At 42.4% G+C, this 24,521-nt stretch overlaps 1 protein-coding gene across 3 annotated transcripts in view; it reads right to left on the bottom strand.

Annotated features, from left to right (window-relative positions):
- The window catches only part of COPRS (coordinator of PRMT5 and differentiation stimulator), a 111,506-nt gene that overhangs the window by 73,771 nt on the left and 13,214 nt on the right, over nt 1-24,521 (bottom strand). The window contains exon 1 of one of the 3 annotated variants that reach the window (XR_004309258.1): nt 20,718-20,895. The gene's annotated coding sequence lies outside the window, so the exon portion shown is untranslated. Of the gene's footprint in view, nt 1-20,717 lie in introns of those variants that run through there. The other 2 variants (XR_004309259.1, XR_004309260.1) reach the window with 2 other exon arrangements.

Genomic DNA, 24,521 nt, shown 5'->3' with positions numbered 1-24,521 from the left:
AAATTACCATTAATGGGAAAGGAGCTTGGTATTACCTAATAGAAATAGCCAAGTCCCTTTAATGGAAACAATTATTCATTCTAGCCTTTTCTTATTTTATCTCTTTTTTTTTTTCTTTTTTATTGTACTATCTTAAAAATACCTGCATTCCTGCAAAGTGTTTCATGTTAATCTCAACCCTGATTCCATCTCACTTGTTCTTCTCAAAGCTGCTGCCTTGAGGAATCAGGCAAAGCAATAGATAAGCACTGATTTCACTGTTCTAACAACGCTTTTGATGTGAAAAATCCTTTTGCTAATGTAGGCTGTTTTTAAACAGACTAAAACCACTTCAGTCGGAAAGCGTGCTATCGTGGTATCAATCAAGTCCCATTGAAGCCAAATGGAAAAATTCCAAAAACTGCTCCTCAAAAGGGTTAAAAAGTCAACAGCAGATATTTTCATAAGGAGTTACTCAATTCTAAGCAATTACCATAGTCAGAAAGGTCACAGACTTGCTTTTAGCTATCTAAAATATTCGGTAACGCGTCTATCAAAGTTCTTTAAAAATAAATCCAGAATAATCCATTTGAAAGAAAACGACGAGTTTTGAGTTAAATAACAAGGAACAAAATACTTCCATTCTGAAATGCTTATACAATGCCTCATCCCCTCCTCCGGGGGCTAAGTCTCCTATTGAAAATCATTTAAGGGAACTGCAGGAAACTCGGGAATCTAAACTGTAACAAAGAGGAAGAGCGGTTTGTGGCTGCGCCAGGAGGCCGGGCATCCATGGGATCTGGGTTAATTTCCCAATTCTGCTGCAGACTTCCTGCAAGAGGCTGGGCAAGCTGCCTGCTCCCTGCTCAGTACCCAGCTGCAGCACAGAAATACCAGCACCTCGTGCCTGCCTCTGCCCTCTTTAGATGGCCATTTCTTTGGAGAAACTCCTGATTCTACATGGCCCCAAATTGGTCCAACTGGTGCCTCCCAGCAGGGACAAAGCGAGCTCTCGAATATATCAATATGGAAGTTGATATTATTGCCCTCTAGGAGAGCCAAAGAAAGACAGAAAACTGCATACAGTTTTTGGGAAACAACCCTAGGAGCTGCTCCTCTTACAGGCACATTGTAAATAATCAGGCAAACAGCCAAGTTCACACATGCTCTACTCTCTTCCTTAAGTGGAATGCAGTAAATAGGAGGATGATGATATTTTCTTATGTGAACAGAACAAGCGAACAACAACAAAAAAAGGCACCCCTCCCAGGAACAGCTGCCTGTTTAAAAATACAAATCCATTAAGGCACTTGGGGAAATGGAATACTCCAGTTCTGTCAATAGTGAACAGGTAAGCAGCAGCAAGATCTAAAAGCTCTACAGGACTCTGCAGTTGAGCTGCAGCTCTCTCTGAGTCCACTACAAGTACTTATCTTTGACATTATTGGTTCCAAATCAATCTCATATGCCCAGTATTTACCCATCTGAATTTGTGCTCTGGTCTCTCAGACTGCAGGATGGAGAAAGACTTTTTCTTTCTTTAAGATAGATGTCTAGACAGTTATCTCCAGGTCAGACAAAGGGATCACACAGGAAATTCAAATGAAAAACTGAATAGAACTGCTATAACTGGACAGGTTCAGGATGCAGGCAGCAGCTCCATGCCAGGCTCCCAAGATGGGGCGGGGGGTCCACAAACCCACCTGCATCCCAGCACAATGCTCTGAGGAACTCTATGAGCCTTACTGAACACACTGAGGAACCCTATGCAGATCCCCATTTCTTAGGTGGGTGCGACACCAGGATCAACCTCCCCCATTTGGATCTTGAGTCAGTTCTAAACCAGAATCTAACGAAGGAAGTGTAATTCACATCAACCTGGAGCCACTGAGCGGAAAATAGACATCAAATTGAGCTCCTGTTCCTTCCTCTTTTAAACACAGCATGCTAAAAACAGAGATCTTTGAATCACCTTCTGATTCATCACAGCATAATACGACGTATTACATTACCTATCAGGTTACAGGGTAGGTGACACATGAGCCAAGTTTCAAAAGCAAAAAAGCAAAGAAAGAATCTGGCTACATAAACAGAACAGGTGTGAGCTTGATTCCTTTATTTTCATAGTAACCACGTCTCTATAGGAACTTACTGAGCAGAACTTTTTAAGTGGAAAACTAAACTACAGTCAAAACAACATAAAACATCCCATTCTGAAGAGAAATGCATTGTCATCAATGTTTTGTTTTAGATAAAGCCATATCTCAATTAAGGCCTTTCCCACCATGTCCATTTTGTACGTGTGTGTACATGTTACACTTCCAACACTCTGAAAAGCACAAGGGAAACAAGAGTGGAAGGAAAGAAGACAGCAGAGACAGATGGGGAATGCATGCCCTCCTCCTCAGAACCTCTACACATTCATCCTGAATTCTCAAGGCAATCTAATTTATAGTGGTGGACTTAGAGAAACAAAATAGAAGTGAACTATGAGAGTTTAAAACCTTAAAGAAAGGCTCCTACTGTTTTCATAGGACCACCAAACTGATCTGAGCGCCTGATTACTCAGTTACTGTTGTCACCCAAATGACATTACCTGACGGAACTCAAGGAATAACTCTCCGGAAGCAATTACTTCTGCAGCTTCTATAAAAAGTAGTGCAAAGCATCAAGTAAGGCAGCATTCATGTCAGACCAGCTGGAACTCCCAAAGCAAACAAGAAATGAGGATTCCTTGTGGACTCTTAATGGTCCCGTAACATTTTTCTGGCCTTTTTTGGTTTTCAAATAATACACAATTTTTTTTTTTACTGCCAATAAAGTTTACTGGAATTTTTATGGCTGAATGTCACTCATGGTGGAACTGGGAACCAGGGATTAAAGCGGACAGGATGCTATTTTCATGCTGCTTCTGCTTCTCTTCCAGCAGAGGAAGGAGCTGCAGCTGCACGGTGCCATGCAACAGGTATGGCCTGGCTGTGCAGGGGATAAGCTGAGTAAGTGGGAGGGAGGGACTGGGTTTGGGGGTTGGGTTTTATTAACCACTGTTTCCATTCTTCTAACATGAAAGCAAGAAAAAAAAAATAAAGGGGCGGGGGAGGGGGGAGGATGGAGTGTGGGCACATATTTATCCCCTATATGAAAAACTCACAAAGGAGATGAGAATCAGATTGGCTTCAGTGTCAAGCTGTCTTGAGTCAAATCCAACCAGCAAAGGAATTGCTGACAGCACAGGGGTAGCAAAGGCTCAGCCTTGTGCTGTGATCCTATGGGGGTGCATAGGACAGCAGCGACACTGCTGCTGGGCACACAGGCGCTGTGCTTGGCAGAGGTGCCAACTCTTTACTTGTTCAAAAGCAGAAAGTGAAAGATACTGGTGTTGGAAACAATCCTGCTTGGAAGTGTCTAAGCAGCGATGAGATCACACCTGGGGTCCCCTGCAGCTTTGGCATTATTCTTTCCTTTTTTATCATGTATTTGCTAAACTTCCTTTGTATCTGCAACTGTTACTAATGCCTCAAACAACAGAATCCTGCTTATGGCATTGCCTCTGCAGCAGCAACAACAACAACAAAAACCATCCAGCATCCCGGGAGTGTTAAGCCAGCAGGTGTTTAAAGAATTTGCAATCTAAAGATAGGAAATTCAAAACATATAAGAATAATACATAAACCAAGGAATCATGACAGCAAAGCATCAAAGCAAGAAGTCATAACTCATTCCCAGCCTGTAACCAGCTGAGGGACACAGCAACCAGTGGGGTGCTGCAGGGTGCTCAGGGCAAAGGCCTGTTTGTGCCTCAGTTTCCTTTGCTGGAGCAGCAGTTAGTGCTGTCCTCATGGGCAGCTGCAGGGAGTGTTTGGAGCCAGGCAGGAGCTGGGGTAGGAAATAGGTGGAATTCCTGAGCCCGCTGTTAAGGCTGGCAGCAGCAATCCCACAGACGGCGCAGAAGCAGGACTGTTGCTTTGTTTACCTCAAGCTTTATTTTTTAAAGCACCGTGACAGCTCTGAGACTCGCTCTGACTCAGACTAATCTATTTTCCCCTCAACACCTTGCAGCGAGCCGCCTGCCAGCTTCCTGTCCAGACCAGGGGTCAGCATCTCCCTAAAGGACCTGCCCAGCTGCTGAGCTGCAGTGGCCATATGAGAGCAGCATCGTCCTGCTCTACCAGCCTGGGTGCACAGGAGCTCCCTGACCTCAGGCCTGGCACACAGCAGGCTCCCAAAGTCAGCACGGATGACTCTGAAAGGTCCCAGCCCGGCCAGAGTGAGGCAGCAAAGCTTGCAGAAGTCAAAGCAGCTGAAATGAAAGACATTCTGTATTCCACCACTTCAGCTTTGCACAGTTTCATAGCAGGTGACTCCTCCAGCATGTCTGTCTCCTTTCTATTCTCCCTCCAGCCTGTAGCACAGTGCTGTGCCCCTGCTCTGCATGCTCTGCTGCTCACAGGGCATGTTTTTAGTGGGATTCTTCTCCAGGATTCGACAATTTATCATCCCAAAGGAAAAAGTTGTCACTGATTTTATGAGGATAGGCCCTTTCTAAATGTCTGAACCAGCTTTTACACACAGTGCAGCTTCTGCCACTTCAACCACTTCCTCACACAGAAGCAATGGAAGAATTTCATCAGATTTAAGGCCAGCAACAATTTTTTTTCCCAGCTTAGGAACTGGCCTAAGGGAGGAGAAGGCCCCCGCCATGTATTCACAGAACAGCTCCATTTCTCTTGAGCATTTAATTCTTAAACCCAGAGTTGGACCGAAGTGCTGTTTTTCCCCAAATGAATTTTTACACATAAAATGTGAAGAATCCCCAAAATGAAAATTTATGTCAGAAATCATCGTGTAAAAAAAAAAAAAATAAAAAAATCAGTTGAAGACTGAAAAATTTGAATTTTTGGCTGAAACACTTTGAGTTTTGTGTTTGCTGCTGAAAATTAAATGCCAAGGAAAATAAACTGGGAAATGTTTCTGTTTAGTTCAAAACTTAACTTTCTGCCTACGAACCTTTGCATTCTGCACACAGGATATTCAAATATAAATGCTGCTTGTCTGTCTTTTAGCACAGCAACCTGGATTAGGTGAGATCAGGACATTTTTCAAACATGAGGGGATCTAACCTGGGGCTCCCAGATGGCAGCTGAGCATCTTAACCAGTTAGTCACATCACCATGTGTGTGCCAGCACTGCCTCTGCCAGCTCTGCAAATCTTGCTGTTTTCTTCCCCTAAGTGCAACAGCCCAGTTGAGTGGTAGATAAACTGTTTTGTTGGGCACAGCAGGGATTCTGTTTCTTTAACTTTTTGGTTGCCATATGTGTATACAGGTCATCTGTGAAATATGCGAGTTATGGAGAAAAAAAAAACACACAAGTATTCAGCCTAACAAACTGGCACTATTATCTCCATCTTTCCAAATAGCATCAAGATATCTTAAAATGATGAAAATCCTCCTCTTGTAAATGTAAGAACATAAAGCCATCGAACCAAGAGTCTAGCCCAAAATTGTCCCCATCTCCCCACATTCCTAAGGAGATTTATGAGGATCGGCTCTAAAGATCACCACAAGACCAAAACACTTATCTCATCAACTGGCCCCCATTTCTTCAAGTCATCCAGAAATGCTAAAAGCTCAAGCAATTTGTCATCTCCACAGTCATTTGAAAAATATGTACAGAGAACCATTATATTAAAACCAAGATTAAAATGGCTGAAAACTTCCACTGCAAACATCTTCTGGCAGGGAAGAGAAATAACACTGAACAGAAAGTCCACAACTTTGCTGGAGTAAATCTGCATGTACAAATTCGCACCATCTGAGGATCCTGGGCTCAGAGTTGTTTCAGAATAAGTCAAAGAACAAACTAGAGAAGCTACGCGCCACTTTCCTAATAAAACTGCCTTGTCTCACAGTTCTGCTGATTTCTTTCATACTTCCACAGTTGTTACAGCAGCTCATAAAGAGAAAATAAAGATTAGACACAAGTCTTTGCCCTTGAGAACATCCCTGACCTCTGGTTTGCCATTTACATTTATTACAAAAGAGCCTGGAATGTTTCTGAGGCATGAAGAGGCATCTGATGGTTACAGAGGGTTTTGCACCAATCATGTTCTGCTCGCCGGGTTTCCTCAGACAGAACTTTGCAGGGATATTGAAACTCCCTAAGTCACAGGCAATAAACACAACTGTGCCACAGGCAGGAGGAGGGAGCGGAGGGGGATGATTCCTTGCACACCACTGTTCTCTTATCCATCTGGAATTAGGAAAGAACGTCTGGAAAGAAAAAGCCAACAGCTTTGGATCAATCAGCTCAATTCCTCTGCTGTGACAGATTCATTGTATGCACGCGTGCAAGAGAAAATGAGCAAACTCACTTGACTGTATTCAGTCACTTAAAGCAGAATAAGTTAAAAGACTGAGCACTGTAACAGCAAACAACCTCTTTAACAGATCTGCCAGCCAACAGTATCTATGCTAAGGCCTTCCCTGCAAGAAGTGAAGCGGTCTACAGTTCAGCATCAGATCTGAAAGCATTCCCATCTGGTAAAATCTGACCCCGGATCAATGTTTCCCTGCAGGCAGCAGAGAGCATCCTCCCCTGCCTCCATTCTTTATAGCTTCAGTTTTTCTTTATTAAACCAGATAGGATTTGTCCATGACTGCAGAATAGCTATAGCTTCCTTTTTATCCACCACTGGTGAACTGCCCATTGCTACCACATGCTGCACTACAGCCTCGAGGAGAAAGGCAAACTGTTTCTAATGAGTGTTCACATATTCATTTCAATTTAATTTAAATGTGAGCTTCATTATGACCTTGTTAGCACTCCCTCTCCTGTTTACTTTCCATTAACATTCAGGCTGTCAAACTTTATTAACGCAAATGACCATAGAAAGTTGGAGCTGCTTGAATTCTCTCTGTTTGAAAGATATTTAGTGGGTGAAATTCTATCTGTCCAGGCAGCTTAGGGAGCTCTCTGCCATGCACCGGCCTGCTGCTAACTTGCACATAACCAAAATATGATGACAAGAACGAGTCTTTCTGAGTTAGGGAAAACAAACAACACGCTCCCATGTGGGCAGCCACAGGTACATTAATTTTGGATATCTTAATATCACACATGAAAATGTATACGGGAAGGAATTGTTTATATCTGTTGTTTTTTTAATTATAAAATAGACACATATTAGGGGGAAAAAAATCCTCAGACCCAAATATGTTGGACAAACAGATAAAAAGCAGGGAAAAAAAAAAGTCAAATAAATTGTGTGATTCATGGAACTCTGCAAACCACACAAGCATTTTGTATGCAGCCCACAGCATCACCCTTGTCTCAGGAGGAGATGACTTCTTTACTGAACTCACCCTTCCCTGTAGTCTCTGTTAGATTTCTTGTCCCCAGAAGAACATTATAAAAAAACTTCCACAATATATGTCATTTTGACACGGGTTTAAACATGATAAACAGTGTAATACAATCTCCAGCTGTTTGAGCAGTTCTGGTCATAAAGTGCCTCACTGCATTGTCATCACGTTCCTGCACTGAGCCTTTGTTCTCTTTTATTCCCTACATTATTTCCACTTCCACTCAGAGACGTCTTAAAAGAAAAATGCATAAGCACAATGTTAAAAACAACCCTGCCTTCCATCTCCCCCCTCTGTGCAAATGAGGACCTCCACTTCTTTCTTCTTGTTGTTGTTAAAATCAGGGATGGACAAAAATACAGTCGTTGTTTTGTTGTTGTTGCCCAATTAAATAATTCTGCAACATTATGCACAACATTTTGACTGAAGTTTGCATAAAGCACTTCAAGGATGGGAGAAAGTTTATAAAGAGAAAATCAAGAAAAATCAGATTGTTCTCATCTTTCAGCTCACTGTGGCCATCTCAGCATTTCAAAGGTCAAAAAGCTGCCAGCAAAACATTTTCTCTATTTCTGTAGTTGTCACAACAATAAAATGTTTTGTTTTCAGTTGATTACAAATGCCTTTTTTCTCTCTATTTCTTTTGTTTTGGGTGGCCTAAGAGATAACAAAGAAGTTCCCCTTTTTATGTACAGTTCTAATGGAAATAAACGCAGCATCTAACAGCAGAGCAGCTGTCCATCAGCAGAGGTTAACACCCACTGACAAACTGATTTCTGATCCCCATTTCTGGAGGTTCCCTGTGCTGGTGGGTTATGAAATCCTGTCTGACTTGCATCTAACAGCACACAGTCCAGGCAGAAATCTCTGCTTTGAATGCTCTTGTAACATTCCAAAACACAAGAGAATACAGGTTTTTTTGTTGTTCTAATCAGATGGCACAGGATCCGCTGGAACACTGAAGGATGAGAAGAAATGAGGCGGCAAAGATGCCCCTGCTACAACCTACAGCTGGCTGCAGTTACTACAAAGCCTTTTCCACTACAGTTACACTTTCCTTCAGTGCTTCAGCATGGCTGGGGATTAAACGTCTCCCTGCCAAGCCAGGTGTGGAAGAAAGAATATATTTTAATATCATACAAAGCACTGAAAGAACAGATAGGAGTATTTCACTTCATTAGTGGGCTTTAAGAATGGAAGATCTAAGATAAAGACAAAGGGGAACTTAGGGTAGTTCCCCATCAACTGAGATGCTTAAAATTAAACTCAATAAGGCATGAGAAAGTACATAGTGCTAAACAGCCCCATATCAGCCGAAGGCTCAGCCACATTAAGTGTCTTTCTCACAGAACAACTTAGGTTGGATGGGACCTTAAAGATCACCTTAAAGATCACTTTGTCCCAGCCACTACTCCTGGTTATTTTTCTTTCTGTTCCAGATTTCTCTGTCTCTCCTCAATCATGCCCAGCCTGGGAGAGGCACTCAGCATCACTGTCACTACTCAAACAACTGGTTTAGCTTTACGTCACATTCCTGCTTATTTCTGCTGAGTGATAACTTCTTCAGGCCTCATTTGTCACTTCACACTTAGCTTCAAGCAGGTGAGGTCGCTGTACCACCACCCAGGGAGCAAAGAAGGAAATGGGGGGCTTTGCATTCATTCTTACCCTCTTGATTTCACCCTGACCATGAGGCATCACATGAGGGACAGCGAACAAATCCCAGGGCCACACTCACAGTGCTGGAAGGCAGCTGAGACTTTGTGCAGTCACCGATGGCAAAGCAGCAGTGAAAGAGTAAGACAGGTGCCTGTGCAGATAACACTGTGCAAACCTGGGTAAGACTGGGATAGTTCTGGCTCGCAGATACAATGGGGTTATTCCTAGTGTAAGAGGAAAACGTACCAAAATCAAATAGATTAAAATCCATGTTGGCTCATGCCAGGAAAGCCATTAATATAACTAAATACTGTTGACAGAGAAAAAGATAAAAATCATATGTTAAAGCTGGGGATGGGGGGGGATTTGATTAAAGATGGCCTAACTGACTCAGCAGCAATTAAGGTAGCTCTTCAAGCGGTGTGGTCCACTCCTGCCAGTTAGGAGGCAGTGGGCCTGACTCCCTCCTCACTCACAGCAATGTTACACTGGTGGAACCCAGCCACCTCTGCTCAGACTGCTGCTGACACAGCTCTATGCAGAGCAGGGCAGAATCAGGCCCCCAAAATGCCTGTGGCAACTGTACAGGATCAGATAAGATACCTCAGGAATGCAGCACTGAGTGGAGCACTTTTGTAATGCTTTAATTTCCATCCTTGGCTTACTCCATCCCAGCTTTCATTAAGAGACGAAACAGTGGTTGGAGGAAAAGTTTTTTGCATGAATTAGTTTAAAGGGCAGGAATTACATTTGTGTTTTAATGGTGTGGAAATGAATAATCTGAACAGGGAGAAACAAACGTGGGAGGGGCTGCTCCATGTTTTCCATTTACCAAATGAATGTAACACTTGGTTTCTTACTCAACTCCCTCTCCAGTTAACTGGCAGCAGTCCGCCTGACACACTCCAGTCCTGCAGAGCACACAGATGCCTTCTGATGCTCATAATTCAGCTCTCATACAGGGACACAGGCCCAGCACATCACACAGCACCGAGGGACTAAAAAGCAAAGGCACCACAGCTGCAATGCAGCCACAGGTTGTTGGGATGAGGACCTTTAAAAATCTAGAACTAAGAAGCACTTCATATGAGCGTTGTTGCAGGATCTCATCCTGAGCCGAGAGCCTCACTGCAGTCAGTGGGAGGCACTCACAGGCATCAGCTGAAATCCCTAGTGTGCTTGGATATACTTTAGAGCAAATCCAGTCAAACAGCTAGTGTGCGTTACAAGGAGTTATTACATTTGCACTGTGCATAAGTGGCAAAAAGCCAGATGGCTTCACGCAGAATTCTTTTCAAGCAGAAAAAAGCAAGACTCCAAACAAAACCTTCAGCTCATCCAACACTTCCAATAAAAGGAACCAGCTACAGATATAAAACAAGCTATGGAAGCCATCAGACCTTCCTTCTCCTTGGATGCTTGCTTATGCATAAAAACAGCAGTGATTCAATTCAGGCTAAGGTTACACCATAGTCTTTTATTTTTAAGCAACTGTGTGATAACTCATCCTGCATTTCCCCAAAACAGAGCATGTTTTCATTGTGTTATTATGATAAGGTTGCTATTGATCTCACACAAGCACTGTACTTGCACAGTGAAGTATCAGCACTGCAGGGCTTTGTACATCTGTCTTGTACTGATGAGTCTAAAAATGCTTTACAAGTTACTAATTCCAAATGCACCTGTTAGGGAGTCAATACTTCTATCTTCATTTTATCAATATGTAAACCGAGATCCAGCATGCTAAGATATTACAGTGAGTCAGTGGCAGTCAGGGACAGAAGCCAGATGTCCTATTCCAGTGGGAGTTTGTTCATCAGATAAATATGCCTGGCATATTTATTTATTGCATAAACTAAGGGAGACAACACACTTGCCTGAACTTTCACAATGCGTCACTGCAAAAGCCCAGAAAGGACCCCTGGAATATCCTTCAAAAAATAATAATAAAAACCAGCTTTGCCCTAAAACATTTTTACAGTCTGTGTTTCACTACCGCGCTGACACTTGTAGTGCAGGGTTCATCCAAAAGAGGAGCAGTAATGAGGCCCTGCCTTGGGCACAGCCAAGGCTTTTTATTTTTACAAGGAGAATCCCACAGACTAAAAGGCACGCTTACATGTCACTGACCTGTCAGAACTTTCTGCAGCTAAAAGAGGTCAGGCACGCAGGGATGTCGGCTTTCCCCTTAGAGCTGGCAGGAACAGGCAACCAAAGAGAGGGAAAGGTCTCAAACTGCTACAGAGCTTGTCCTGTAAAACAGAGCACCAGGCTCTCTTTGCTGTTCTCAGCCAGCAGCGCATCATCTCTCCTCTAGACTCAGGAGGGCTGGAGAGCACAGTGGGAGCTGAGCTGTCACCTTCTCATCTGCTTTGGAAACACAGCAATAGGCCTACATGAAACACCTGATTCTGGTGTTTCTGGAGGGAAACATCCTGGGAGGGGATGCTCTATTACTTCCTTCTTTACTGAAGATTCAGACAGCTGAAACTGCACCACTTAAGCCCAGGACAAGAGGCTGTAGGCAGCTCCTGCATCTTGTGCCCCATTTCCAATCAGGCTCTTGCCTGAAACCTCAAAACCACAATACTAACCACCTGAAAATACATAACAGCAACCAACAGGGCAGTCCTGCTGTTTTAATACCGATAAAACATGAAGTTGGGCTTACATCACTAACAGAGCCCACTTCTTCAACCTCATCTATACGAAAACATACCTACTGACTTCCATGGGAACTCTACACGTGTATTGATAGTTATAGGAAATCAGAAGTAAAATCTCACATCCAGCATCAGGAATTTGGTTTCGTGGGTGTGCAGGTAACCATCTGCAGGTACACAAGCCTGTGTGAGTAAGCAGACAAACCAGCTCCCCCTCACACACTGATCCACAGATCAGGTTCAGAGGAGAAAGTGGTGCCATCATGTCTGCAGGAGGTTCCTCGGTTGCTTTTTTAGTACAACAATTTCAGTTATGCTACATATCTTTGAAGAGAAATGATCACACAGAGACTGCAAATAATCTCAGGCACGACTGCCCCTTCCCCAGGGAGGTCTCTATCACAAGAACAGAATCCAGTTAGGGAAATTAAGGGAACAGCAACTCTTGTCTGCTGGCTGTTTGTCAGCTCTCTCAGAAGAGCATCCCACGGTACAGTAACAACAAAAATGATGGAAGAGCAGGTGTGTATGTAATAGTGCCATCTGGTGATTGCATCCAGAGCCAGAGCCATGTGCTTTGCATACATGCAATTGGATGTGTTCTTACATGACACATTCAGTATGTATTTGCCATAGTATTGCAAATAGGATTTTTATTTATTTCTGTGCACTGGCCTTGAAGTATAGCACTGATAAAAAGATTTCCTAATTCTATCACCAGATCTTTTGCTGCTGACAGAGCCTCATGCTGAACAAAAAAAGAAGTGTGGGGTTGGGTTACTTCAGGAGTGTTGGTTCCTTTTATAAATCAGTATTCCTCAGGGGGATGAGGCCTCGCCAGCTAAATGTCAGTCTTGTGATTAAAAGAAGCAATTTTCAGCCAGAACACAGGCACACACATTACCTGAGAAAGACCCAAGGACATAAGAGGAAAGAAACAGGTACAACTTAGTTTATTTACTAAAGCTGTTTTCTGTAAAGAGAGCTATGAACAATGAGCTCTAAAGAAATAAAGAATCCCGGGGAGAACAGTGGAGCGATCTGGAACAGGCAAAGGGAACCTGATGTTTTCAAAGGGTAAGGACAGAAAAACATGAGCTGGGAGAACATTCTAGGATGGCACAGACCTATAGAACTGGTAGTTGTTAATATTTGCAAGACTAGGAGCTCCTCTTTTTTTCCATCTATTTCTGATTACTGTCCTGTCAGCTCTAGGCCCAAGTTGAGCAATTCAAACTCAATTCCAAACCATCCAAAGTGCAAAAGCTTTTGGAAGGCACAGAAATTGGAGCATCAGGCCCATGGCATTTATGCATGAACACATAGTTAGTTCATGCATGGGTGCCGAAACAACACAGAAACACCCATTAAGTCATGCACCAGTCCCAATTATTTCACCCATGCACATCTAATCCATTTATGCAGGAACAGTAGTTCATGCATGAGCACCCAATGAGAGTGACTAATCAGTCTGTCATTCATGAGTGCACAACCAACCCATGCATGAGCTCATGATTAGTTTATGCATGGGTGCTCAACTGGTACTGCACAAACGAGCACCTAATTGGGATATGTTTGAAGTATAAGGCATGAAGCTCTACAGCCTGTGGTGCCACACGGGAGCTTAGATAAGATTATACAATGACATACAGCGGTCATAAAAATCAGCCCAGCTCACTTACATGCAGTTAAATGCAAAGAAAGGAGCTGGCCAGAGCACTGCCTGGGAGCTCCTCCACAGCCCCATAGAGGTTGTTTCTGAGAACATGCAGCACTGCATTGCTGACCCACGCTCCACCAGGAAAAGGCAAGTGCAGGACTGGCTGCAAGGCTAGAGAAAGCGTGTGTCAGCCTGGCTTGCAGTCAAACTCACATAAGCAAAATTATTCATTATTTATCAGATACAACGATTTCTTGAACTAACTGGCGGAAGCTATAAATTAAGTCCTTTTAGTATTTCATTAGAGATTCAGTTACCATACCAATTACGCATTAGTCCTAGCCATGGCAATCTCATGATCAAAAAAAAGCTATGCCATTAACGTAAATCCTCCTGGTCTGTTTTCCTGAGCAGAATCCATAGGTGTTTAACATTTCTTCATGTGTTGAAATCCCCGCTGTTAATGCTGAAATTTAACCTATCAGCGCTTGCATTCAAGGAGACCATCAGCAGTCCGTGGTTAAATCCCCACAGGGAGATAAGGCACCTGAACACCTGTGAATGCCTGGATTTATGGGCTCTCAGCAGAATTTCTTTCTGTCCATTAACATGAACTGCACAAGGAGCCACTGACCAACCACCCCTTGCCTCTTCCAAACACAGCTTTCTCCTTTTGTCCTGCCTACCTACATGGGAGTTTCCCTAATAATACCGTGAGCAGTCAGTGCTGTCCTACAAATGCAATGTTAGCAAGGAAAAAAAGGAAATTAAAAACTGACATAATTAGGATTGGTTGTGATGTCATCAGTGAGATGAGGTATCATGAAATGTATTGGCCCAGCTAACGAACTGTAGCTTATACTTTTAAAGGCATGGATAATCCTTATGTAACTAAATGGTTTACAAATCACTGACATTTCAGATAACGAGCATCAGTGAGTTTCCAGATGCAATAGAGAATGATGTTGCAAGAAAATCAGCAGGATGATTTAGCAGCCTGCTGCCTTGACCACTTTTAAACAGAGTTTTGCAACTAGGTGAGAAGATGCCATTACATGTAGAGTTAGTGTACAGACTCGGTGGTTGAGAAATAGCACAGCCTAGAAACAGAGATTCAATCTAACGCATACAGATAAGAGAGCCCACACTCTGCTCCCACTGAAGATGAAACATGGAAATTCAGACCTTGCCTGTGCAGAGCTGCTCCTGTATTCCTGTAGTCTGAAGTACATGTCTGACCCCAAGTACCACAGCACCTAATCAATACCTAGCACAGCACTGCTGCAGAAAATGCAGTTGCTCCTTTCTAGAGGCATCAACCAGGGGACAAAGTTATCAAAGAGGGGACAAAGGCATCTAGGAAAAAGTTCAGGAACTGCCTCCATGCTGCATTAGGGTCATGGAAACCCATAGACATCTCAGGAAAAAAAATATATGAGTCTGCTTTCCTCAGACATGCCTTTTTATTAAAGGTAGCTGAAGTGCACTGGGTGCCTTTCCTAGTATTTTTCATCGTAATTATCTGACCTTTCTTTTTCACCATTCATATCCTCAGCACTATTGCTTTTTGAAGCAAGGCAGATATTACAGCAAATACTTTCACAAGGTATTGTGAAAAACTCTTTGCTTTTCACAGCTGAAATTCCCTACACATAAAAGTTCTTTACAAAAGAAAACACCAGTGAAAGACTAAATACTTGTCAAAGAGAAGAGAATCACATACTCTATTAAATCTGCTTTTATCAGAGCAAACTTTCATCCACAAAGAAAGGAAACACACTTATCCGATCAGGACTGTTTGCAAAGGAAATGACAAATGGTGAATGTTTATAACTTAAAGTGTTTTTAATGAGCTTAAGTGCTGTATTCTAGTCTTGGAAGAAAAGTACTTAGAAAAACAAGCAATATAACAGAGGTTATGAGATTCGTTAATTCCCATCAAACCACTCTGTACTAGTGTATATTCTTTCACCATCTTTGCCAGTCTTGTTTTCTGGCCTGTGGGATAATTGCAGCCTGGCACAGAAAGAGCAAGTCTTTTGCCAAATGTGAAAGTGAGCTCCTATGTCATCTCCCTGCTGGATTTAGTAGGGCCCATGACTGAATCACCAGCCATTTGCAGCCAGCCCGCTCACGGCATTTAACTTTCCACAGCAATTTTTGCATGACAGCCTCTGAGTGAAGCAAAGCATGTTCCAATTTTCCTGCTTCTGGGTAAAACACAAGGGCTACGTTGCAGGTAACAGTGCAAATGAATCCAAGTCTGAAACCAGTTAAAGACAGCAAGTCAGAACAAGAATCTGGGAGGGTAATAATTTCATTAATCATCTTCACTATCTTGGCATACATCAGGAACTCATTAGCAAAACTTAGGAGCTAAGCAGAGGAGTATGAATACTCAAAAAAATTGCAATTAAAAGAGGACAACAAACACCCAGGGGAAGATCAAATGAAAACTAATCTGTTAAAGAAAGAACAATACAGAATTGTGGAGAATAGTTCCCTATTGCCAGGATGCACCATGCAGCCAGATCCTTTTGTCTTCACTGAGCCTAAAGAAGTTTCACTGCTCACTCCCAGATATAAAAGCAGGACCAAAGAGTGAGGGCTGTAAGCCTTACATACATGAGTAGGCAAAGATTGACCATACAGCAGAGTAGCTGTAAGGAAATCAGCAACCTCTGTGTTGCTCATACATCCTTTAACACATGGTGATCTCTAAAACAAAAACATTTAATAGGCCAAAGGGAAGGTCCAGTCCCTGCTGCTGCTCACTCCACATGCCAAATGGAGACAGATTAAAGAAATCTCCTACAGGGTTTCTGGGAGAGAGGTTCCCAGACAAGCATTAGAGAAAAATCTTTTGCATGGTATGTGAAATCTTGCAAATTTGGACTAAGCAGAAAGCCAGCTGCTTGGAGATTAGTTTGTTTGTTTGTTTCAAGATGTAGGTTAAGGCAGCGTTCTTGGTTAAATTTCACAAATGGAAAGTCACAGTACCAACCTGGCTTTAGCACAGCAAATCCAAGGGCAGTCTGGGATTACATGGAAAAACTGAGACTTGAAGGAACACTGAGCCACCAGTACTCCCAAGGTATTACAATGGCAGACACTGAACTCTGGGCAGGCCATTTTGTTGTGGAAACAACAGGCAATATAATTCTAGCTGAGCTACGTTGGCAAATGCTCCTAAACATTGCAAAAATTCCCTTTGAATTCCAAGTGACTGGTCTTGCAAGGATTTTTCAAAGCCCAGAGCACATGGAGCCTTATTACCTTCAGCACAACAGTACAACTGGAAATACACAATTGTCCCCCCATGACATTGGTACTGAAGTTAAGGTGGAAGGGGGACATTCACAGCAACACAAGCTGAAAGGCAAAGCTGTCTTCTGTACTGGGATTTCTAGAGGATGACTTCTGTCCTTCAGGAGATAACAAGCAGAGTTCTCAGTAACTTCAGAATGACGTAAGTGTGCATGCCTCAAAATGTGTTCCTTAACCACAATGACTGAAAACGTCACTTTCTAGGAACAGACTGAAAGAACCACTTGGTTTACACCTGCTCAGGACAACATCAGACCTCCAAAGAGAAAACAAAACAGCAGGTGATATATAAATCAACTTATACATAGAGACAATTAAGAAAAGGCAACTCCCATTCTGTCTCCTTCTCCAAGCACCCAACAACTGACTGAAATGCTTAAACACTTCAGATCTAACCTCATATTTAATACTCATACCAGTTTACACCACCTTGAGGGTATATAAAATAGCCTAAATGTGAGTATAACTAATTACATGTAATCAAGAATTCAGGCTCCCATTGCTTGAGGTGGAAAAAATATTCATTCCAAATCCAACTTCATTTTGGAAATGAATTTTCATGACTGATCAGCATATCTGCTAATCAACGTATCTACAGTCTAGTCCTTCACCACGAACGCCAAGAACAGATGGTACTGATGACATAAGATGATACAATCTACACGTTCATTGAGTTATTGGTACTTGATGGATACTCTGCACCCTTGGCAGAAGATGAAATGTTGGCTGGAATTGGAATGGATGAAGATGAAGTCCATTTCAAAAACCCAAAACCTACAGCCAAGAGCAATATCCCCAACACACCATCTTATCATTCACTGCAGAATTTGATTTCAAAGCAGCTCTGCCCAGCATGCCACCCAAAACATCACAGAAGGACCTGGGATGCCAGTATTACCATAGGCTGTGACTGTGAATACAAACTGTGAACTGAAGATGGAGCTGCAGAGCACCTTGCAGTGCAGATAGAGCCTCTAATCCATGTTGACCTTGACAGACACTGCCACACCAAATCTACCCGGGATACCATGACTCAGGTCCTGGAACCCGCTTGCCTGAATATGTTGAAATAAAACCGTGGTAGTTTCAGAACATAATAAGCAGTTTAGAACCTGGCAGACAACTGGAACCTGCTCGTTAGCTCATCCTTAATGAATCTCACTTTGAGGTCTACCATTTTCTAGACACTAATGAGAAGAATCTGGAGAGAGAAGTCTCAGTTGCACTTTTATTTTCTGCCTCCTAACTCAGCCCTTACGATCTGCTGCCTCACCAAAGGAGGAAAAAAAACCACAAAAGCCCAAACACGTGACAGCATTACAGGACTGACCCAGTTGCTGGAGGTTTGGATCCTTCACATTCTTGGCACCCAACACCTGCAACTGCATACATGAAAACCAGCATACAAAAACAGGGATTATTTTTCCCATGGCACTTTGAAATAAAGTAAAGGTTGAAAACTGCCTGGAAATTCACACTGAATGAACACATCTGTCTGTAATCTTCAGGCTGTAAACAGCGCTGCTGGCAAACAGGAAAATGATTCTTTGAAGAGAAGAAATATCCCAAGCACGGTGTTCTGCTGCACCATGCCTGCATTTTCATCCAGTACCAGAAGAATGCAAAAGTAAATGTGTACCAACTAATTAATTAAGTCTAGAAACAGAAAGGCCACATCGACTGCTCTGATTCCCACATCTAGATACTCCTTGGAAATACTGTAGTGTGAACTTTGACAGCAGTAACTCACCAGAAGCTGAGTACAGTACTACAGTACATGTTCTGTAATGGTGCTCAAATTTGGCTCCTGCTCCTTGGCTTGTTATGGGAAGTAAAAAGATGTGATAAACCTCCTTTCTGGCTCTTCATTCCCATCCACTGACCTCAGATCTTGTAACATATTTGCTATGTAAAGTCACCCATTATTCAGTAGCAAGGATTAGCTGCTACAGCTAAAGCCTGGGACCTGGTTTCAGACCTCAGTGAAGTCACTAAACTGAGAAATTAGAAGTCTATACTTCAGTCTGTAGTACTGAAAACTTAAACAATCACTCTGGATTTGAAAATCCCAAGCAGACGGTGGAGGCTCAGCACATCCAGCTGGCTCATATGGGATACCAGTATCACATCAGTACCAGTACAGCAAGGCAACTGCATGTGTGCAATTTAAACAGGTACTTTCAAGAAAGAAAAGCTCTTCAAGACAGTTCTGGTGCTGCATATAATCTGCAGCCAGGTTTTCTAACTGAGCACACTGCTGCGTATCCATTTGGCACAGCCAAAGGAAAGTGCACTTCATCCTGCATTCGTCAGCATTAGCGATGAGCAGATTCCACATAAGGGCATGAAATAGCACATATTGGCAACAAGGTATTCATAAGAAATAAATGAGATTTAAACAAGAATTTCTTTCTTCGTACTTCTGTCCTGAAAGGATGACTCGAGACGGAAGGAAGAATGAAGATTTTTCCAGAACTATCTAAGAAGCTTCTATAGAATGACAGTAAGTTTTCCTCTCCCGGCACAGTTCCTGACATGCTTACAGCAGCTGGGAGCAGTGCTGAGCTCTGCGCAGCTCATCTGAGCTCTCACTCCAATCTGAAATCTCTGCAAAGAAATGCAAGCTCCCCCTCTCCAGAAGGAAGATCAGATGGAAGAGCAGCACCTCCAATTGAAGTGGAATTTTCAGAGGCCAGGGTCATGGATGGAGTGGGGAAATCAGGCAGCAAATGCCTGGGTTCTCTTCTCCTGAGCTCTGCAGCCAAACAAACAAGCCCAGCACCTGGATCAGCCCATTCAATTGAATGGCTCCTCAGCAGGGAAAACATCTCACAGTGCTGTCCTGTGGATCACAGCCATGTCTAATTGTGAAGTCCTTAATACTGTCACACAGAAACCTATTTCTTTTTTTAACCAGCAGATAATTACTGATGTAGTACAGAAGTCAACAGTTACTCTTCTGGGATCGCTTCTCACTGTATATACAAGACAGGCCAAAAAAAGTAATAATAATGAGTACCTTATGCATTAAGTACCAAATTAAACCTGTTTGTAAATGCACACACACGTGTGGAAATGGTTGCCATATTTCCCTTTCAGTTGTCAGGAAAATCTGCATCTTCTTACAAACTGATTTTGACCTATCAGTTCAGGCTTTACAGAGGCAGCCTGTTACTGAAATAACAGATGCTCCTAATTTATCCTTCAGCATCATGCCTAACATTGCCACAATCGGATACCAGAGTCCCTAATTTGGAGCACTGCCTGTCAGAACAGGGATGATCGTGGAGAGAGCTGTAAGCTGCTCTGCCATTTGAAACAATGGGATCTATTAAAAAGGAGAAACAAAAACCAAGCCAGAAATCACTGACACGTGCTGAAGGGAGAGGGCAAAGCTGCACGGACACTTAGTAAGAGTTGAAACTGAGGCAGAGTAACAGAACCAAAAATAGTTCGTTAGTGAATCAGAGGCATGGAAAGAGACAGTGAGCAATGGAATAGCACGCGGGGAGACGTAAATGCACACATTATGTACAGAGAACAGAAGAAGCAAGTCTGAAACAGAGCTATTCCAAAACAAATACTTCTGTGAAAATCAAACACTTTAAAGTAGTTTTCTTCATACTGAGTCTACATAATTGGTTTTTTTCTTGTTGTTTTGTTTGCATTTGTTCAACGTGACTCTTTCATCAAACAGGTTGTGAATGGGAATGTTGTAAACAAGGACACTGTAATCATATGTTGGAATATACTCAAGGAATTCATGTGCAAAAGCATTCTCACTGAAATTCTGAAAGTTATGTTCAGCCAATCCAAAAAGTAAAACAAAATCACATGTGGAAAGTGAAACAGCACGTTATCTGAAGTTAAAATACACTCTTGCCAATTCCAGCTGTTCAAACATAGCCAGTGAAAACCTTTGCTTTCCATTTTTCTCACAGAGACTGGTATTAACGATTAAAAGAACAGTCATCAAAACAGTAAGGCACAAACAAATGTAGCACTGACAAAAAACACACATCTTTCCCCGCTCATTGCACCTGCTGGTTTAATGGATGGTATTACCTCTCCTAATGACACCGTGAGCAGGTAGGGGGAGAAAGGCAGAATGAATAAGGCTGAACGACCTGTTAGAAAGCTGATCATTCAACAGCTGGAGTCCAGTGACTGGAAAATAAATGAAGATTTTAGATGAGATACCCACCTAAAACTGCCTGAGTCACTTTCCCAGAAGTGCATCTCAGTGGTCATCAGAGCACGTGGCAACACACAGAGCTGACAGCACACTCTTTAAATGTCAGTGGCACACAGGCAATAAAAAACAGAGATTTTTGCAGCCATTTATCGCATGTAATGAATGTAAAGAAAACTTCCTGATGCAATTTACAGATTCTTTTATGTGGAACTTGAAATGGAAATATTGATTGGCTTTATGAGGAACCACTGAATTATGCACCAGTCTTTGGGTATCAAGATGCAGTAATTAAGCAAAGATTCCTAAACCTGCAGCAATTTCATCTTGGAAAGACTTCTATCAAATTAATTGACAGCAGGTGCATTTCTCAGCCTATTCCAAAGCCAAGAGCTGGCACAAAGGTACAGAAAATACAGGTCTTTTTCTGAGGGATTGTCTAATTAACAGGCATGAAAAAGAGTGAAGCTTCGTCTCAGCCTGCTCGCCAGCTGTGGGTCCTCTCAGAGCTCCCCTGCACTCCATCCTCAGTGGGGCACCTGAACCAGCATGGGCTTAATGCAGCCACAGCCCTTCTCTGCACATTGCCAGTAGGATCCCTTGAAAAGGAGCAGAGGTTTTACCCCCCCCTTCTGATCATTTGGTTCCACACTTAATGAGAGCAGCGGAGACTTCAAAATAAGAAGTTAGTCACAGAAGTCATTTGCCACTTTGCTTCTGCACTTTTATACATAAACAGTTTAAAAAAGTGATTTATTTTTATTTTTATTTATTTTTCAACACAGCGGAGGAAGTTACCATGGCTACCAGCCTCCAGCAGCGTGGTATAAAAGGACAGGAAAAAAAAGGAAACCAGTCCGAAGCTTGAAACAGCCAGGTACGTCACTCCACCCAACACACACGGTGTGTCTTAGTGAATTGTGGCAGGGTCAGGGGATGGACTAGAAACACTCAACACCAAAAACAAAACCAAGGAGTAGGAGTCACAGAGATGTGAAAGTCATGTGTGCACCCTCTGACTTTCTGAGTTGATGGGACATTTCAGAAGGGTCTCAACTGCTCTACACCTAAAGAAAATGCACTACAGCCCTGAGACTGGCAAAGGTATATTCTTACACTTCAAAAACTGAGCAAAGGAGATGTTAAATAAAAGCCTCAAATAATATGTGAATGTGATTCATTTTATACTGATACACACATTGTTCACAAGAATTTAGTGTCATTTAAACAGTGTAATACATTTGGAGAAGGAAAAAAAAAATACCTGGCTGCACAGGACAATGCAATTCATTGCCATACCAGTAAGCCAGGCATAGCAATAATTTATTGAGAGGAATGAATCATTTGTGCTCATATAATAGGGACTGTTTAATACTTAAATGATGAATACAAATGCTGGACTCACTTTTTCCCAGGTGCTTTCTGTCCCACCTCCAGCATCACCCTTTATTCCCTTACTACTGATATCAAGTACCTAGAAAACATTCGCTCCCACCGTGTATATATCTGCACACTGCTCAGCCCCATGGAAGTGGGGAAGGCCCAGTCCTTTCACATGATCTGCCTCCTCTCAATTTGTCTCATTCTAAATTTTCCTCATTACTTTAAATCATATGAGCAAACAACAAGATGCCCCCTCAGCACTGCCAGCAGCATCAGCAAATTCTAACAATAGTTTGTTTGTGTGCTTTTCAACCTCATGATGGCCTCTGCGTGTCTGACTCAAGAGTGTGAGATTTGCTGAAAATCCCATAGTGCCAGAAGGACAATCTTTGTGAAGGAGTTCTAAGTATGGATTGTTACCAAAAGCATCAGGAAAACCTCCCTCTGAAAGATGAGGGGACAAACAAAACAATAAATATACATTTAAATTTTAAACAGCCCTAATTACACAAGCAAAAATTATCTTTCTGCCAGCAAACCATCCTCACATGCCATTCAGCCACAGACCAATGACTTGCACAACTATTGCATCCCGTGTAATGAAGCAATTTTCCCCTAGTTACTAAAGCAGCGCCTCATACAGAGAAAAAGGATTTGACAGAAAAAGATGCCAGCGAAAGGACTTGGGCAAGCTGTGCCTTTTAGCAGGTAGTGTTCTGTGTTCTCATATTGAACAGAACAAAGGAACCACGCAATGAAGGCCAATCATCTGCTTCAGGTTCAACCCAGTCATCTGAAGAACAACTCTCTGGCCTTTGATTGGATTCAACTTTCCTGATGCATGTATTTACGTCCTGCATTGTCCCATTAAGAAGAATCTGTTCCCTTCACATGACAGCCGGCATCCAAAGCCAAATAAAAAGCCCAGCAACAAAACAAAAACAACGAAACCACGGCATGGTTTGGGTTAACTGAATTCTGAAAAGTTCTCAAAATTTTGGTTAGAAATTACAATCATTTAAAAGAAACCCAATCTACCCACATGAGCAGAGGTTACAAAATAACCTACTCCAAAAACATCCTTTATTCGGTTGATATAAAAATGCATTTTCCTCTTTTTTCCTTTTTTTTTTTTTCCTCTGCCTTGACTTTCTTCCCACCCATATCTTAAGGCAATTCCATGACAAGTAAATCCAGATAATAAATCTTTTTGTTGAGTCTGATCTGTGAATTATCAAATCTAATGACATACCGACACAGCACGTTCTTCCCATCATCCAACATTTATCACACACAACTCGAAGAAGGAGGAGCTCACCATTTTTTATTTATGTGGTTTGAAAGGAAATGGAATTACAGCTTCGTAACTTTAAAACACATCCATTTTGTCTTCTGCTGGGTGTGTTTGATGAGAGCAGAGCCTGCAAAACCAGGATCTTTACTGCAGTCTCCTTTTGAGAGGGGAGAGAGTTGTTTTTGTGGCAATGATCTAGCTGGGGAAAAATGCCGAGGCTAGCACACCCTCGTGTAAAACACACTGCCAGCATTACTTGGCACTGCTGCCAGCAGGTCAAACTTTTACTCATGTCAGCAATCTTGGCTCTTTTGGAGGAAGATTAGCAAGATGATGAAAAAAATCCTACATCTCCCTTGGATGAATCCTCCTCCCTTTCCTCTTCTCCCACTCTGGACATCAGCAGCAGAACCAGTATAGTTGGATGGTGCTGCTGACCTGGCCTAGAACATCACCTAACACTATTCTTAGCTGCAGTTTTCCTCCTGTAAGAGGAAAAGATTTGCTCAGTTTCCCTGGCACCTCCCAGAAAGTTGTAAGAGGTGGGAGAGAAGTAAGGAAGTCAGCAGAGCTACTAATCACAAGGAAAGCAAAGGCAGGTTGAGACAGGCTGAAGTTACTTGGTTAAGTGACTGGTCAGAACTCAAATCATATTACTACTCTGTCATCAGGAACAAGTACACTTTGATACACTACGATGCACTACTTCACGTTCAGCACACCAAAACACTGCTGCATATTGACACATTGCAGCATATCTCTGTCAAAGTGCTAAGTATCCCAGCAAGTGCTGCAGTGGCTCTGAGAAAGCACTTTATAGAAGGTGAGAATGAGCAGGGTGTCTGCCTCATAGATGGGAAAGGAGAAAAAAATATGTGTGTATATAGGAAAGGAAAATAGGAGGAAGATTCAAGAGAGGAAACTACTCTGTAAATCACAGGGCTGACTTGATGCTTCGTGCTACGATGAAGAATTTCACACGGGGAAAAGCCAGGATTCT

The sequence above is a fragment of the Coturnix japonica genome, chromosome 18 (assembly GCF_001577835.2).
Source record: "Coturnix japonica isolate 7356 chromosome 18, Coturnix japonica 2.1, whole genome shotgun sequence".
Classification (NCBI taxonomy): Eukaryota; Metazoa; Chordata; class Aves; order Galliformes; family Phasianidae; genus Coturnix; species Coturnix japonica.
This window is presented reverse-complemented; position numbering and strand designations above follow the sequence as displayed.